The sequence below is a fragment of the Chiroxiphia lanceolata genome, chromosome 1, assembly GCF_009829145.1.
Source record: "Chiroxiphia lanceolata isolate bChiLan1 chromosome 1, bChiLan1.pri, whole genome shotgun sequence".
Lineage (NCBI taxonomy): Eukaryota > Metazoa > Chordata > Aves > Passeriformes > Pipridae > Chiroxiphia > Chiroxiphia lanceolata.
The window spans coordinates 68623064-68641130 of NC_045637.1; the positions used below are offsets into that span (position 1 = coordinate 68623064).

General features: G+C 40.3%; 1 long non-coding RNA gene across 1 annotated transcript; it reads right to left on the reverse strand.

Moving 5' to 3' along the window:
- Positions 1–15748: 15748 nt before the first annotated feature.
- Positions 15749–16265, reverse strand: LOC116796818. Its single transcript, XR_004360510.1, has 2 exons — positions 16178–16265; positions 15749–15904 (listed from the first exon to the last, which is right to left on the reverse strand). It is a non-coding gene; the product is annotated as an uncharacterized LOC116796818 (long non-coding RNA).
- Between the last annotated feature and the right edge of the window lie 1802 nt (positions 16266–18067).

The following is an 18067-nucleotide window of genomic DNA, read 5'->3' on the forward strand; positions in this document are numbered from 1 at the left end:
GAGTCTCTCCTTGAAGATGTATGATATTGATGCAACAAGGCCTGTAACTCCTGTGTCTGAAAACTCATCATGAATGAATAATTTGCTGAATTATTCTATATGCAAACACATGTTTGTAGCAAAGCATGATTGGCACCACTGTAAACTGGCTGGGAGTGGGGAACTCTGGGCATCTCAGGCACTGATCTGAGATGCTTTGAAAATGCTGTCCCCTACCTTGTATTTTCATTATGTTTTCATTTACAGATGAAAATGGTGAGCCTAAATATGAAGGTTTCTAATGTTTTATCTTGCTTCCTACATTTGGTTGCATGAAAAAAAATTGCATTTTAACTATGTACACAGAATTTTGATTAAATGACTAACTTAGCATTCTTTAAAATCTGATTTTAATTGGAACTTTGCTAGAAGCTAGAATAATTTTTCTCCCTTCTGTGCCCATCTTTCCCTCACTAATGTGAGTTGAAACTCCTTTGTTTAATGCTGTGCCCTGTTCCCACACAGCTGAAAATGTTAGCATGAATCACCAGTGAATAGAGATAAGCTGCAGTGTCCCCCACTGAAGACCACTGCACTGCTCCTATGCCTAGAACACTTTTGCATCACTTTTTGTCCTCCCTCTGTTGCAGCTTGACTCCACTTTATGAAACAGAAATGTTTTCCCAACTATGATAGCTTGTTCAGTTTGCGATTAAAGTTTCCCTGCAACAGTGATGGGATTGTGCCCAGAGAAGACTCTCCCTCTCAGGCAGGTCAAGGACAAGGGGTAGAGCCAGCACAAGGCCAGGAACAAGCCTTTACAGAGCATCTTGAGTACCAGGTTCTCTTTACAGAGCATCTTGAGTTCATCCGTGTGACTGCTGCAGCAGTAACATTTCTTCCTTGGGAATATTGAGATTTCCAAACATAAAAGGAAACCAGAAAGTGCTCTTTTTTTCCATTATGTTTGATAGAGGATAAACACAATTTCCAGCTGTAGCTTTCTTGGCAAAAGACCATCCTGAACACACTGATGCCTGTGCAGATGCCTCAATGGATTTTGAAGGGGCCAAGGATTCCCCTCTTTCCCTGTTTAATTTGCCTGGACAGGACTCCATGCACTCTTGGCACTAATTCAATATTATAGAGCAATGTGCTTTAGTAAAAGGAGACTTCAGGATGGTGCTGTCAATGCCAATTTGAAGGTAATTTAAGGCATTTTGACTTAAGAAATGGCTAACAACCTCTTCACATGCTGGTAGGATGGTTCAGGAAAAGATAGCAGCTTCAGACTGATTAATAAAAACTCACCTCTCACTTGGAGCTTAATTAATTCTTCTGTTACAGGAACTACAGCTTTTGCTGTTAGCTGAAAGTGGTCTGACCTTCAAATAACATGACACGTACCTTAGGAGTAGAAATATTCCAGGGCCTGTTGGTATCGTAGCATCTCTATGAGCTTTGCAGGTATTTGCACATTTCTCTTCTGCCAGTTGTGATAAAGACCTTACTCTGAGCAAAATCTGGTCCTGAACAGCTCTGGGTTATTCATCAGTTGCCTTGTGCTGTATGAATGATGCAGCCCATAAGAGTGGACATTGACTCTACTCTGGTCATTTTAAATTATATTTTTTTGTAAAGAGTTTAGGCTTACTCCCGGTAATCTTTTCCGGTTTGTGATTGAAAGGCATTTCTTCAAAGCTTTTCAGTTCTATTAATGTAACACAATAAATAAAGAAATGCAGGACATTCTTCTAATACTGTCAAAGCATTTAATAAGAAATGAAAGAGGATTTCTCTTGTTCCTACAATTATGACTAGTGAAGCAAACTGTGGTAGTGAATATTATTTGGTTTCCGATATTTTTGTTATTTGAGAGCAGCTTAAACTACTGTGCATACGGTTACAACTCGTTATCACAGGAGAACATAAGGCAGTGAATGCCACATGAGCAGCAGTCTCATGCAGGCAGCAAGGAAACAGTGATTTCTGTGGGTAAAGCATTCGATTAGGACATTAGAAATATCTGGCTTATGTATGTTCCTCAGCTATAGTTTTCTGTGGGTCCTTGGAGATGTTGTTCAAGGGCAAATTTTCAAAGACATTTAGGCGCGCAGCTCTCATGGAATTAAAAGGGAATTCACTATGTGGGCTTTGTTTTTCTGGGTCTGATTTCCACTGTGTGATGATGCTTCTTTCATACCTTGTGTACTGCCAATTGCAAGCTTTGGATAAAAAGCACTTTCTCTCAGTGTGTGTCACTTCATCAGTTGCCAAAATGGAACCAGGGACCAAATATGTGGAGACTGAACATGGGTTATACAGTACTGTGTGGGTATATATGTGTGTGCATGTATGCATGTACACACTGTCTCTTTAGTAATGTTTTCTGTCCCTATCTAGCTTTGTTAGTATCAAGGTAAAAATTTTTACTCTATCTTTCCTGTCTTCTTAAATGACTTTCCTGACTTTCTGTTCTTCATTTTTCATCTGACTTGAATCTAAGCTATGAAGGAAGATGAACATTCGACCTGCTAAAGAGCATCACTCTTGTGAATAAGAATCTATATTGAAAGATGTTTAAATTACCAGCAAGAGCAAGTGCTTTTAAAGCAGTTAGATTTGTTTCCTTATGAATTTGACTTCTCATTTTGCATTATATTGCACTATATAATGTGCAAAACATACAAAGGGCAAATTGGAGTGCTATGAATATGCTCCTATGTGCAATCTACTATATTATACAAGATGAAATTTGTTAAAAAGTTAGACAAAAAAATATTTGAACATGGGGTGACAGAAGGATGGAAGTATCATATGACTGTATGGAAAGGCTATATCTGCATATTTTAATCATAGCTTTTCCACAACTTGTTTTTAAAAGGAAATTCTGGAAACTTTTAGGTAGTTCCACACAGTCCTCTGGTTTTTATAGGACTGCATGAACAGAATCTGATTCCATAAAACTTTTCTCAATGAAATCTATATAAAACCTTAATTAAAACACGCTGTCTCTACCAGTGCTACAGGAAATCAGATAACACAGCAACAGCACCCAGTATGCTGCTCTAGATGAAATAATTTCCTATCCTGTGAATAGGACTCCTATTCACAGTCCTAACAAATGCTTCACTTTCCCTTCATGAAGTCCATATACATCTTTCTTTGTCCTGGAGATAACATAACTGCTGGCACTACAGGTTGTCCTTATACAATTGTTATTTTTAAGACCACAGAGCACATAATACAGTTCTATAGGAGCTGTCCTAATGAAATCAACAGCACTGTCACCACACTCACAAGCATTTACACAACAGACTGATCCAACTGCACTAGGTAACATTGGTTTTGACATTCAGAGGAGGGGCCACCAAAGTCTTTCAGAATTTCACATCATGCAAGAAGAAGTGAGTAGCCCCCGTTATTTTATTTCTTCTGTAAAACATATTGGTCTGGGTTTATTAATTCACCAAGGAGGAAGAGTGTCCAACCCGCCTAATGCCTAAGTAGCCAGTGTACCATGGAAAAAGGAAATGAAAGAAAATCCAGCCAAAGGTCATTAGTCTGAAAAATCATTGGTCTTATTTTTCTTTGCGTGCTGATCCTGTTTACGCTCAATGTGTTCACATATGAGTGGAAAGGAGATTTCAATCAACAGTTTATGTAGCATGCCCAGTTTTCATGCATTCATATATGACCTTTTCTTACCCTGCTGGTACAATTGGTTTCTCAGTGACATACATTTTATTAACTTTTTCATGCTGGGATGGCATTGAAATGATGCTGCTTTTGCCCCTAGGAGTCACATCAGGTGACAGTCTTTCCAATTGCCATTTACAGAAATGGTGTCCTGCAGATGTCTTAGAGAGGATGAGGATTTCTTACAGAGTGGAGAAACTGTCCCTGCCAATTAGAGAGGTAGTCCCTTACGGTTCGTGAGCAATATCAGTCTGGGGAGCCCTCTAATGCTGTTTCCATTTTTATATATTCTTCACCACGCTCATCTTTTTTGTACATTTCAGTGGCTCTGCAGGGCTGTGAGATCCAGGGATTTCTTTTTTTGGTAGCAGTCATATAGCTTCATTGCTTCCCTGTAAAACTTTGTTTCTTCTCTTAGGAGTCAGTAAATACAGTATAAAGCAACCAAGAAGACCAGCAGGGAAAATTGAGAAGAGATGTAAAAAGGCAGCATAACCAGATTAGTCAAGGAGACAGCGTTTCTGTCCAGGCTAGTCAGTGGCCCAACTCTGAGACAAGTGAGAAAGACAGAGGTCAATCAGCCTACAGTGAAAAACAGCTAAGCAGAAGCAAAATTATTTTCCTTAACTAGAGATCTGATCAAAAGCCTGCTTAGGTCAGTGAAAAAAGACTTCCACTGAGATCAGTAGATTTTGAATCTGTCTTCCAAATGTGTTCCATCTTTGGTAATTAAAATATCTTTTGCTGCTTCCTGTTCATCTTAGCATTACAGATCCCACGCTTCTGTTATGGAAGAAGTGGACTTGCATATGACTAACAGGTGGAGTGGTTGCAAAGAAGCTTCACTTCGGAATCTAGTCTGCAAAACATTAATTACTAGTAAAGATGTGAGGGGAAGAAAAAATCCAGAGTGGTTCTCAACGTCTTGGTGAGCTTCCAGAACAGCATGAGGCAGCAAATCCCCAGTTCAGTGGCTGCAAAACAAGTTCTATTCATTTGGAAAAACTGTGAAAAAGAAGCCGAGAGCTTTGTTATTGCAACTTTGGAAGTCAAAATGATGAAATGAACTGCTTGCTTTTATCTTCGCTCCACCAATGAGTTCCTGCAACAGCCTTGGTTAAGGAAATGGAATTTAGCATGCAAATTCCTTTCTGAGATCTCATGAAATATTGTGGGTGTTAAGAAAAAGGATTGCACAATTGTAACTATTCACTGCTATTTCTTTGGTGCAAAAATCACCAGGAATATTATTTGTAAGAGGGACACTTCAAGACATGAAGTCTACATCTGACACCAGGCTTCAGCAGGCAGCACTCAAAGATGCCCATTCACCAAAGTCCAGTTCTGAGTCTTTTTACTGACTGTTGTACAGCATCTCAGACTGTACAACTCACCCAGGGCTGGAAGTCTGCTTCTTGCTCTCCAGCACCCAGCACACTTTGAACACCTCTGTGATACTGAGCAGTAACTATGCTCCCAATCACTAACAACAAAAGAAAGGGTCAAGAGTGCTTATTTTGGTGCTCTATCTGCATCTTTATATGTATCCAGAGGTTTTAAGTAGATATTGGCAGAGAGCTGAAGGGAACCCACAGCTCTTTTTCTACAAAGTGAGAAATTATGGAGAACAAGTCCAGGGAATACAGCAAAAGAACATAAAAGAGAACAAAATCCTACTATCAACACAATACTGTCTATCTTTGTCTTGACCATAGAGAAGTGAGGCAAATCTAACTCTTTTCTTTCAACCACAGATGTCTGGATCACCATCCACAGTTAACTCTTTACCATGCTCAAAGATCTAGCTGGGCACAGAGCAGCCAGAGAAATCAAGGGAGACAGTAGGACGGCATTGCCACATCCCTGCAGGAAATTCGTGTTGCATAAATTACTCCAGTGATTGAGCTGCAATTGCCAACTTGTCAGCCTCAGGGAGAGCTCTGGGAGTAAAAGGCAAGCACTGCTCTCCTGGAAGTAAAGCTGCTGCTTACTTGCAGGTAAATAGGCATTTCTGATCTGCCACCAGCATTGCTGAGCTTGGTGTGATGCTGAGCACAAAGAAGTCACGCTTTCAGCTATTTCTGAGTACTTTTACCTGTATTTACCCGTATTTTGCATGTTTTTTCCTCCGTTCCCCTACTTGTCTAGCCCTTCCTCACCGTAAAAGCACTGTTGCTTGGTCTATCCTGGAGGGAGCAGTCTGTTTCAATTACAATGGCAGCACTACACCTTCAACCGATAACAAATAGGCATTGTGCTTCTGGCCACAGAAAAAGGCACTGTAGGGAATTGTGCCTCTGGTTTGCAGGCAAGAGTTCAACTTCCTAATTTATTTTCAATATTCAAAATTTCATCCGTGTCCTCTCAGTTTGCTCTGCCATCTACAATCCCAAAGAAAAAGATGGTGATCCTACCCATCCAAAGTCCTAGATTTGCATAGGGTAAAATGCAGTTTCACAAGTTCCCGGATTAGCCCATCTTCATGTTTCTCAAAAAAGGTGCGAGCAGCTGTTCACAGAAAGAACATATTCAGTGCAAGATGAGTGAAGCCTCACTATGACCTGTGAAGAGGAAAGATCCTCTGACTCTTTTGTGTACAATCAGGACAGCAAGAGATGAAGTGACCTGCCCTGGGTAGTAGGCAGCTGACAACAGGGCCAAAAATAGAAAGCCTCTTCCTGATCTCCAGGCCTACAACTTTCTGCATGGAGGTCTTCCTTCTGTCATCTCAGATAAATGGTTGAGCATGACAGGTCAGCATGAGCAGAGGTATAAAATAACACAAGCAAATGTCTGTGTTCAATTTAATGATGTGTGCTCAAAGCCGTACTTACCAGATATCCTGTGTTAGGATTACCCTGGAATCACTGGCCATAATTCTCCATGCGCCAGTCTGTAATTTCTGAAAACACTACTTTTGCTTCTATTTTTAAGTTGTCTTTCCTATCATTTTCTTCATGGTTATCAGGGCTGGGTAGTTCTGTAAGAGCTCAGTCAGCATGAGAGAAAACAGCAGCACAGAGGAAAAACGGCAGTGATGGCAAACTTCAAAAGGTTTGGAGGTTCAGGAAGAGGTGTAAGCTTATCTGAACCTCTTTGGTGTGGAAATTGATATGGAGTTTCATGAAAAAGAACTCAACTTCTTGTAAGACATCTGGCAGATCAGAGCTTCAGCTGGGTTTGAAGTAACTTGAGAGTGACCTTTCCTGCACTGCTTCCATATTTTGCCTTCCTGTTCACCGCAAACGAGAAGTGGCAGAAGAGCATGATGGTTTTGGTACATAGAAGCAGTCTCCCCGCTTCCCCATCCTCTGTTCTTTGTTATCAACAAGTTTAAGAGCCCAGCCTGCAAACAACAAAAAGCCCAGCCAGCCAAAGTGTCCTTTTTAAGCTTTACAAGAATGTTTTTGGAGGTTGGGAGTGGAAGCATGAAGAGGTGAATAATTATTTCATGTGAGCAGGCTTGTTTTTATGGGAGCAGCCAGATCAACTGGCAACCTCATACTATGGAGGTGACATAAGAGTAAAAAGTAATGTGAAACTGTGCAGGATAAATTCTTCCTGACATACACTCCATGCCAACTTCAGAGACATTGATGACTTGCGTGGATTGTACAATGAGTACAGATTTTGGCCTTTTGTTTTTATGCAAGGTTACAGAATCCTGATGCTGTGATTGTTGACCTTCATATGAAAGTCACATGCTATGATTCAGTGGTTTTAATTCTCCTTAAAAAGCTCATTAATCACTGATTGTACATGTGTATAATTATTCTGCTGGAAATCTCAATCCATTTTTTTTTAATGTGAGAGTCAATAGTTAAAGGGCTGTCAAGTCTATTCATTATAAAACCCTCTTGTCAAGAGTATATAACCGGGCTGTAAACACTTGTTCTAATCTAAACAATTGCACAGAAAGAGCCTGCTAAAGGAGGTAAATTTAAAAAAAAAAAAAAATTAAAAATAGAGAGAAAAATCCATATGGCTGTTTCTAGTTACATGTCCTTTACTGAGGGTAGTATGAGGCACCCAGCTCTGCAGGCTCTGGATGAGCACAGAGCTACGGTGCTCCTCTCCTTTCTGCCGGCAGAGGGAAAGAAAAGGCTGCTGTTATTCCATCCTCCTTCAGATACTGCAGATGGTTTTCTGTCCCAGGCAGAACAGCAGTGCAAATCCTGATACCAAAGTCTGTGCTCCAGGAGGAGGTTTCTCTGCCACAAATACCTTTCTAGAAGGTATCTTTAACCAAATCTACGTTCATTCTGTATTTCGTGCAAAAGGTGTAATACTGGAGACCGCCTTGCTGTTGCCCCATACCTTGTGGGTGGGTTTGCTTGGAGGAGTCTGATGTACTTCTCAACAACACTGTCCTGGGATGTCCAGGCAGTCAGCCTATGGCTATATGCACAGATAAAATAGGGGCATGAGCTTGGATGGAGAGAGCGACCATCTGAAACACTCTGTTATACGCATGGGTCTGCCTACAACTCATGGCAATTTTTGAGGTCCTCAGGACTGTCACCACAGCCTTGGGACTTGTTGCTATGAGGAGAAACAGTTGCTTGGATAGATAGGGAGGTCCAGGATGATAAAATATTTGAGTCCCATCCAGTGGGGGAATATGGAGGACCTCAGTCCCTAAGCCCTGAACACATCCACCTCCACTGCCTAGTATGGCAGAGAGTAGTCATGCTGAAAATAACTTTCCAATTTAGATAGAGAAGTCTCTGATGTTTCCCCTTACTCTCTGAAAGCAGGCACGAGAGGAATGAGTCAAGCAAGAGGAAATCTCTGGCTTCTCAGTATGCTGTTTCAGGCAGGTGTGGGACTGCTCAGTAACCACAGAAATGGTTTGTACAAATCATTAGACTTTTCAATACAGAGTGGTTATGGCTGGAGAAGCACCTTTTACAGAATTGGATCACTGCATAAGTGACTCCTCATGATAACAGTATTTTTAAATGGCCCAAGGTTCCAAATAGAGCAGTGAAGAGCATCAACAAATACTTGCTGAAACAGTCATACCTATGAGTCCCAGCTGCACACCCCCATGGCACACTGTGCCTCTAGGAGTGTGCTGGTTAAAACAGACCATGTAAATGGAAAGGAGGACAAAGCAGCCTTCTGAAGCTAGGCATGGGATTAAAAAACCCCAGAAAGATTTCTGCTTCTTTCTGTGAATGTTTCTGCTTTATGAAATAGAATCTGAGGACCAAAGTGATTCAGACTTATCCAGTATATCTACAGGATGAGTTAATACACTAACACTATGGGCATTCATTACTCTAGGCTATAGGAATGCACTAGGGCTTGAATGCAAAGTTTCTTGAAACCCTCAGGTGTGCAGCAAAACATAAATGTGGACTCCCTGCCTCCCCCAGTCCTTGTGCTCCACCAAGATAACCACTGTATATAGTCACCACATGCAGTGACCACAATGTCGATGAATTAGTAATGTGCAGTGCCTAGGAGAACTGGAGAATCACATAATCTGGAGGGAAGGGCTCTAGGGACATCCTAGCTCTGACTCCAAGTAGACCCAGTGTTGAATTCAGACCTGTCTTCTCTGGGCATTATCCAGTCAGGCAGTGGAAACCTCCAAGGATGGAGCCTGCACAACTTTTTTGGGTAATCTGCTCCAAAGTCTGACTGTCCTCATGCTGGAAAGATTTTCCTTATATCCTGTCTGGACACGCCCTATTTCATTTTATGACCACTGTCCTGTCCCGTTCCATGATCACATCTCGGTGAAGAGCCTGGTTCTATCTTCTCAAAAACCTCTTTGTAGGTACTGGCAGGCTGCTGATAGGTCCCTCAATATTTATTATTTTTTTCTCTTCCTTGGGCTGAACAAGCCTTGTTTCTTCAGCCCTATCTCATGCCCCAAGTGCTGCCACACTAAACGTTTTGGTGGTCCTTTGCTTAGCTCACTCTGTCAGTCAACGTCGTTGTGTCTGAGGACACAAAATTGGACATGATATTTGCCATGCAGCCTGAGCAGTAAAGAGGAAATTTCATTGTTGTTCACCATTCTAAATTTAAAGAAACTCTGATAGGAAATGTTTTTAGTCCTTTGTAATTTAGCATGTAGTTATTTAAGATTTAGCTCAACCCTGAAATCAGAGTGAAGCCCAAAAGGATCCATTAAATACTTTTTTAAAAAACATTCTTCAGAGCAACACTAATAAAAAATGCCGAAGATATAAAAAGGAATCCACATCATAATTGTTCCTCGGCTGCAATTAAAAAATTCTCCTTTCATTTCAACACTGCTGGTTCATTTATGCATCAGAGACCATGGGGCTGAACAAGCATCGCAGGTACAGATGTCAGCTGTGAGCCATTTTGGGGAACGGCCATGCTTGCCTCAGAATGTCTGAGGGAAGGGACCAGCCAGAAAGACATGAAGAAATAGGATGGCCTAGGGATTTCCAGACTAGGACTCTGAAGGTGTTCCTGAGTATTATAGTGTTAACAGAATTGCACTTTTCTAAGGGGGATATTAAACACAGTGCTGTTGGGCTTCTAATTCACTTTGATGGGTTGGAAAGTTTCTTCATGTAGCTGCTGAAGCCTGTCGCTGGCACCTGAGACTGCTTCCTCGGGAATGGCAGACTGGCAGAGTCAGTAATACCTCACAAATCAGTAGAAATATTAATATATTAAAATATATGTGTATTTGAAAATGCTACTGGTAAATGGCCAAAGCTGAAATGCTCTGACTTTATTACCCAGACTTTCAGTGAGGTTTTTTTCTTTTAATCCTCCAGGCAATACTTCCCCCATGTCTTTGCTCCTAAGATCAGATTTCATTTTAATTTTTTTGAGAATAAATTGCTGTAAATCTTTGGAGGGTCCTTAGAAATGTGATGGCTGCTGTGTCAGGCATTTTGGTTAAAGAAATTCTGCAGCTGAGTTGATGGAAAATAATCTATTCCTTGCTTTTATTAAGCATTTCCTGATGATTTTTTTTTCCTAAAAGGCCAGAACTGCAACTGCTCACAAGCTAGTGTTTCATCTAGGCAGAGATTAAGCCAACAGGTGTCAAAAGTAAATAGCTAACTCACTGGGATAATGTTACCTTAAAAGTGTTAGAGGATTTGAATATATTTTGTGAGATGGTGTTTTTGGATTTCTTCCCATTCTCACTCCTCTGTTTTGAACGCAGATAGGTTGTACAAGCGTTGCTTTAATTCACAAAAGCTTTCTGAATCTAAAATGAAGCATTTCAAAATTAAAAAAAGCAAAGTCAGAAAGATTGAGACAGCAAGCAGCCTTCTCAGAGAATGCTGTTTGGCAGTGGTGTTATTAGAGGAGCTGGAGCTGAGAGAAGAGAGCGTATGCACAAAATTCCCTGCGTCACTAAATATGACTTTCAAAACCTCATAATATCTTCTGTAAAAGCTACCATCCTGTCAAACATTTTTGCAGTTGATGTCTTTGTGGCTGAAACTATAAAGAAAGCTCAAATAAAGTCGCAACTATTTTTGCTATAAAAAAAGCCACATCCTTTTCCTTTCTCCTCCTTGCTCTAAACCCCTGGCTGTACGGCATTTGATCAAGCTTTCAAAAAGACAAAACAAAATTCTCCCTCAGGCATAGAGCAATCTTGGGAAGTTTTGGCTCAAGAGACAGATATTTCTGAGGAAATGAAAAAGAGATCTTGGAAACAAAATCCTACAGCAGCCATAACTGCGCATCTCTATGGTGGCTTTAATTATTTTGTGGGAAGATTCAATTAGATATTTAGAAAAGCTGGGGGATTGATATTAGTACTGAAAGATTGGAATGAGGCTGGCAGTTGTGATAGGGACAGGGGACCCTGAAGAAGCACATCTGCTTTCCAGCTCTGTGTCAGGATATGGCCATGCAGCAGCGGGCAGATGAAAGGAGGTGCTTTTGTGTCTTTTGTAGTCTCCCTGGTAAATCCTCTTCCAAAGGGAAATGCTGGAGAGTGAATGCAGCCAGAGTGCTCATTCTCCACATCATTCAGGCGTGTCTCAGTCCTGAACTGGGAGCTGATGCTTAGCCATCAAAAGAATATTTCATACCTACCTTGACCTATTTAGTTATTGGCAATCAGGCAGCCTGCTGCTCTATGCATGTGTGTGAGCCCACACCTCTTTTGGACAGTTACCTCCTAATAATCAGAGCTGAGCTGACAGCACGAGGTCATTAATGGATATTAAGATTTTTATCAACTCTGGCCTGTGTCTGGTTTAAATCAGGTGTCTAGAAATGATAGCTGACCACCTCCATGACCTTTTGCCAAGCAGTTATATAATATTTAATACATCAGATTTTCCCAACCATATATATTCTCTCATTTCTATGTTATTCTGACACTATTTTCTCAGCATTATCTACCTATAATTTTCTTCAATAAACTAGCACTCTCTTTTTCAAGGCTGAAGTAATTCATTCTTCAAACAGATGTTAAGCATTAAAAATAGGAAAGAATAATGATAAATAATTGGGAAGATCTGAGAGATGGCAAGAAATAAAGGAAGTAATTTAAGGGGAAAAAAATTCTATTACCATCAGAAAGACAAAGTAAAGTAAGAAAATAATTGCAGAAGTTCTGCTTAGTATTCTTGAGGTGCCTGAACCCTGAACCCTGACACGTCTGATGCGCGGTTAGCATCAGTCTCAGGTAGGGCTGCGGAGATTATATTGTCCATGAGGCAATCTAAAAGGTAGCTCTGTCTTATGTGTATAAATGTTGGAGTCATTCAGATTTAGAAACATGAATGGGTGGCTTAAGTCTGTGCCACCCCCCTTTTCTCTAAGCTTTGAAGCTTGATCTTTCCTTTTGCAAGAAACACAACAGTCTCACTCCTTGCTCTTTCCATTTTCTATGGAGCTATGTGTTTACATGGAGGTATGAGTTTACATGAGTAAACTCATAATCTTTGTCTCTGTGTCAGTAATGGAGCTACAGGCATCAGAAAAAGTGATTGTATGTGACCAGCCCCCAGACACCGTTTTTCAGTTTTCTCTGTGTAGGACATGCAGTTGAGGGCACGACTGAAGTCTTATCAGAACACAGCCAAGCTGTATAATGAAACTTTAATGTCATAGTGTCTCCTCAAATGCTGTACCTTTACACCTTAATGATTTTTGCCTTTTGTCCTTCAAACCCTCTCCAAATTTTCTATTTAGGTTGTTTGGTACATAATGAGGGTTCTCAGTGCTGGCCCCTGTGCCTCAGCAGTGCACAGGTGAGAAAGTCCATCACCCCTCTTCACTGTGATCTATTGGCTTTATGGTGTTTCTTATCCTTCATTTACAAGCAGTGAACAATTTCCTGTCCAGTTTTGTTCTTCCTAAGTGCCTGACATTGTTTATTTTGGGTTTCTCCTTCTTGGATGATGCTGCTTTGGGTTGTGTTAGTAGGGGTTAGTGCAAGTTTTGTTTTACAATGAATTTCCTTTTGTTACTTCTCACTTCAATTCTGTAGATATGTATGTATTGCTATGGTTTTGTCCTTTCTCTTTTGTTTCTGAGTGTGCACTTTGCAACATCTTTTGCATCCCTAATGAAGGTATTACTTCGAGTCAAAACTAGATGGAACCCTGTGAACATTTTGCTTCTGCTACCTCATCACTCTCCCTGCTGCAGTTCTGTGTAGGTCTCCTTATCAGTCTCCCTTCTGCTTTAGCTCCTCCTGTTGGTCTTTATTAAGCAAATTGTTTATGCTGGTTGCTGAACTTCAAGAATGCAAACAAGCATTTGCTTTCATCTGGTGGTTGCTCAAAACTGAGTTGGAAAGATTTAAGCATGTGCTTAAGTGCTGCTGAAGGGAGGCTTCTGTTTCGATTTAATTACTTTTATCCCTTACCTTTTGATTCTAGTCTTCTATGTATAAAACATCAATATCTCCCCCTAGAATAGATTCTTTCTTTATCCCATGTCACTTGTTGCTCATGTTTCCAATGCCCTCTCGAAGTTTTCTAACAGCTCTTTTTGTACTGCTTGGTCGATTATTTTACTGGAGATTGAAGATAAAAGTGCTGGGCAGTAATTGCCAAGATCATTCTTCCTTCTGTGTAAATCAATACTATATTTGCTTTATTTCCAGCCTTTGGGACTTCCATAGTTCTCCATGACTTTCAAAAATAATTGCCAATGGTTCTGTAAATTAACTGGCTATTCTCTCATCACCTAAGGATGAGTGCAACCAGATTAGCTGATCTGTATGATGGACGTTCAAAATTTTCAACTGATCCTGTAACCTGTATTACAGTGATGGCTATTTGGTTAGGATTTTTGTTATTTTCCAATTGCTACATCCCTTTTTTTCTATTTTATTAAAGAAAAAAATAGTAAAGGGGTAATTTGGCCCTGGAAGAAATACTGGGTTTTTCATCTTCCCCTCACTTATTAATGAAACTCCTTCCTGGCCATCTTTCCTTTACCCTACAAGGCATTTGAGAAAGCCATTCTTATTCCCCAGTACTGCTTGGTTTAGCATAAATTCAGCTAGGTTTCTCTTGTCCTTTCATTTCTCTTTTCTCCTATTTGCTCTTCTATTTGCTGCTGCTTGTTTCTGGGTTCTGCTACCTCTGAGCAAAGCAGCTTGCACTGCTGTCACTGACCTACTCCTACAAATAATTGGAAACATAGCTGGGCCAGAAGGATCCAATCCATCACCAAATTCTGTCCCATCTCTCCCTCACTGACCTCATGTCCTCTCATACGTGAACTTTTTCACTGTCTTTTATTTATCAGCAATGGAAAAGGAACAGCTTTAGGGCAGATATTTATGACTGTCTTTCCAAGATACTTCTCTCTTTCCAAGAGAGATGTAATAGACAGGTGCCAGGATTAAGCAAGCCATGTGTTTCTGGTTCCCCTGAGGTCACAGCAGAAACACTTCCTGGAGGTAGCCGCCCATTTTCTGTGTATTTTGTCGCTGCAACCTCAGCCAGTGTATGATGTTTGAACCCAAAGCACTTTTGTTGCTCTCTCTCTCTCTTGTACACTTGTAAGGGCACTGACTTACATGACCTAGCAGGACTTTTCCATCTTTAACTTCTTTTACATGTTTTACCTTTTACAGCAGCATTCTCTGACTCTTTCATTTCTTGGTCGTTTCCTTTTCCCAGAGGCTCAGTTTTATACCTCCCAGCTCTCAAAATTCCCTCACTTTAATAAATGATGGCAGTTTACAAGCTGTGCTTTAGACACTATTCTTGTTGTGCTTGAGGTATTTCTGAACAGATAATTGTCAAAAACTCTTCCCAGATTTAGGGCAGATTTTTTTCCTGTCATTGTGGTACCAGCTCTCAAACTGGTCTCTGCAGGTTTTAGAGTGAGTTGTTGTGTTGTCCTCAGAATAATGTAATGTAATGTAGTGTGTCAAGCAGTTCACACAACCTGTTTCTCCTTTGAAGCTGCTGCTATACTAAAACTATTATTTTAAGGAGGGAAAATGTTTATTCTCTTCTTTGTTGCCGTTTCATGTTAATATGCCTCTATTTTGCCCATTTTCCTCATGGTGGAGGCTGCTTTCTTTGCTCCAGTGACCAGATACTTGGAATGAAAACATGTTACTGCCTACTTGTCTTAGAGGGAGTGCAGGAAATGGGTCTGGGGGGAGAGCACATTACTTTCTTTCTCAGCTTTGCTACCATACATATTTATTACCATGTTCCTGGCTTCCCACTGATTATCTATGATACAACCTTCTGAAAACATATGGGTAAGACTCTAGAAACATATTACAGGAAATATGAAAAGTACTATTTTGTTACTAAATTCATGATTATCCTTCTTTTGAGAGTACCTTATGAGGACCAAACATGATACCACAGATGGTATAGTTGGAAATAAGGTGCTTAATTAAAATAAATTATAAAAAAAAAGAACACCCCACCAACTTTTAACTTAACTTGTGTACTGTCTTGATTTTTTGGTGTATCCCCTATCACCATGCTGCTCCAGGAGCCTTGTGCCTCCCTCACCATATTTCTGTGTAATGCATATTGTGCTTCTTGCTGTGCCAGAAGCAGTCCATGTCCCCTGTCAAACCTTTCCATACTCACAGATGTTAAACTATCTCACATAGTTTAAATTTCATCACTACTCGAAAGAGGAAGCTGAGTGTTTCAGGACCCTGACAAAGAGATCACAGTGACTGTCCCTGCTTATACTGCCCAGTCTCTGCTCTTCAGTTGTTTTCTGAGCAGGATTCCATTCACACTAGGTGGGCATCTTTGTTGCCCTGAAAAAAAAGTGAATAAAATTGACCTCTTCTTTCTTGCATGATCAAAAATATTTTCATGTATGGTAGAAATTCACACTAAACCCTAAATAAACTAATACAAGTCCAGCATGTTAGCACAGTAGGTGGCTTGTTGTAGTCAGCGGCAGCATCTTTTTCTTCGAGGCAGTTTGCCCACTATGACTTTGTTCTTTATTCCCTGCTGTCTCATAAGGTCAAGAATAAAGTCCCAATTAATATTTGCCATGTTGCCTCATCCAGAAGGATGCTCACCATTGTCACGGAGGCTGAGGTTTGCCTTTCTGTGCAGGGCTGCTGAAGACATCCCTGGCATTTGTTTCTAGTTCTAATGTCTTTGATGCGGAAAGGACAATGAAAAGGTGCAAAGAAATTTTGAAAACTAACAAAAAGGACAATATAAACGCAAAAGACATAATCCTCCAAGAGTTAAGTTATCAAAGAGAAGGTTAGGATGTGGCTTGATCGTGGTCCATTGATAACTTTGAGGAGAAGATTGATAGTAGAGGGCTCTTAAATTAAGCAGACAGAATTATTAAGCAGTCCCCTCAGGCATGGAAAGTGTGTGACTGAGGCCTTTGTCTCAGTCTTAGCTAAACTGATGGTTTCAGAGTGAAGGCCCCAGGGAGATTTCTCATGGTTGCACTGCAATTGCCAGGCAGATGCAGCCTCCAGTAGGTCACATTGGCTGAGGAGGTGGCCTGTGTTTTGCCAGTGCCAAGCTGGTTGTTGGCCATTTTCCCTTTAGACATAGACATCCGTTTGAGAGTCACTCCTCAACCAAATCTGAAGCTCAGGGGCGATGCATTCCTGCAACATTTACTCATTGATGCTGGGTCCATTTGCCTCTCCATCTATAACATACAGAAGTGTGTCATATTTTAGTTTGTCACACATATGCCCATCTTCCCAAATCTTCTTGCAACTGAAAGATAACAACTCCACACCAAATACAGGTGTTCTGCCAAGACTAAAGCTGAGTCAAAATGCATAAAAGGGAAGAAAGTCAGGCAAGCTCTGATGGTTCAGACTTTGCTCTAATCCTTTTATTTAATGAGAAGGCTCCTCTTCATCTGCTCAAAAACTGTTTTCTGTTGCAACATTCTTCAGAAAATAATTTCTTATATTTTCTGTCTCACAGCAGGTTATACGGCTGCATTTGTTTTCAGTCTTGGCCTGATTTCAAATCTAAAATATGGTTCTTTGTTCTTTTTAAACAAAGCAAAAACTCCTCTGAGCAGAATTTGAAGAAATTCTTCTTTTAAAGACGGTTTTGAAATATTTTGAAGGTTTTGAACTGTATTAGGCAAATGATAACCGTAAAGTTCCTTTTGTACTGGCTCTATAACCTTGGCAGGAGCTTGGAGCTCTTATTAGTCTAGGTAATGAGCAATAATAATAGTGATAATGACACTTCTGAATGCTTAAAATAGATTCTGTGACAATGTGCTGGTCGAATGTGAGATAATCTTAAGTCTAATACAGTTTTAATTCTCAAGCTGTATAAAAATCCAGTTTTGAGATGATATGCCATTCTGAGGTAATCTTCCCTGCATAATGAATTAAGAAATTTAGGCCTTTCTACATGCCAGTTATTGAGTTTATAATTTTATCTTGCAATTTGGACACATCAGAAAAATAATGAGTAAGAGTTTATCAAGAGTAAGGGACCCTCTGGTCCCCTAATTTTAGGTACTTAAAACACCAGCTTTAGAGACAGCTTCCCATGCTTACAATTTGATATTTTTTAATTTATCAAAATCAGCTGGCTGATTTGGGATCCTTCTTAAAGAAGCAAAACATGTAGATCTCAGTAGAAACCCAGTCTTCCAGGTCTGGGACAAGTTGTGAGTTTTTGTTTAAAAACAATGACAACTTCTAGCAAACTTGTCAGCAAACCATGAATAAGAAGTCCCAGTTATTTTATTTCTTGGCCTGGTAGTTTCAGATATGCCCAGCAGAGAGCTCTTTGTCTCTAAACCTCTCTGTTTCTAAGGAATGTGCCCCAGAAAACTTTAGCATGAAGAAAGCCCACATCAGATAGGAAAGGCAAACTATACTATAGCAATGTCTTAGGTCTGACTTAAGACAGTAAAAATAAACTCACTGAGTTAGCATCTCTCACCTCTGATCTAGGCTTCATTC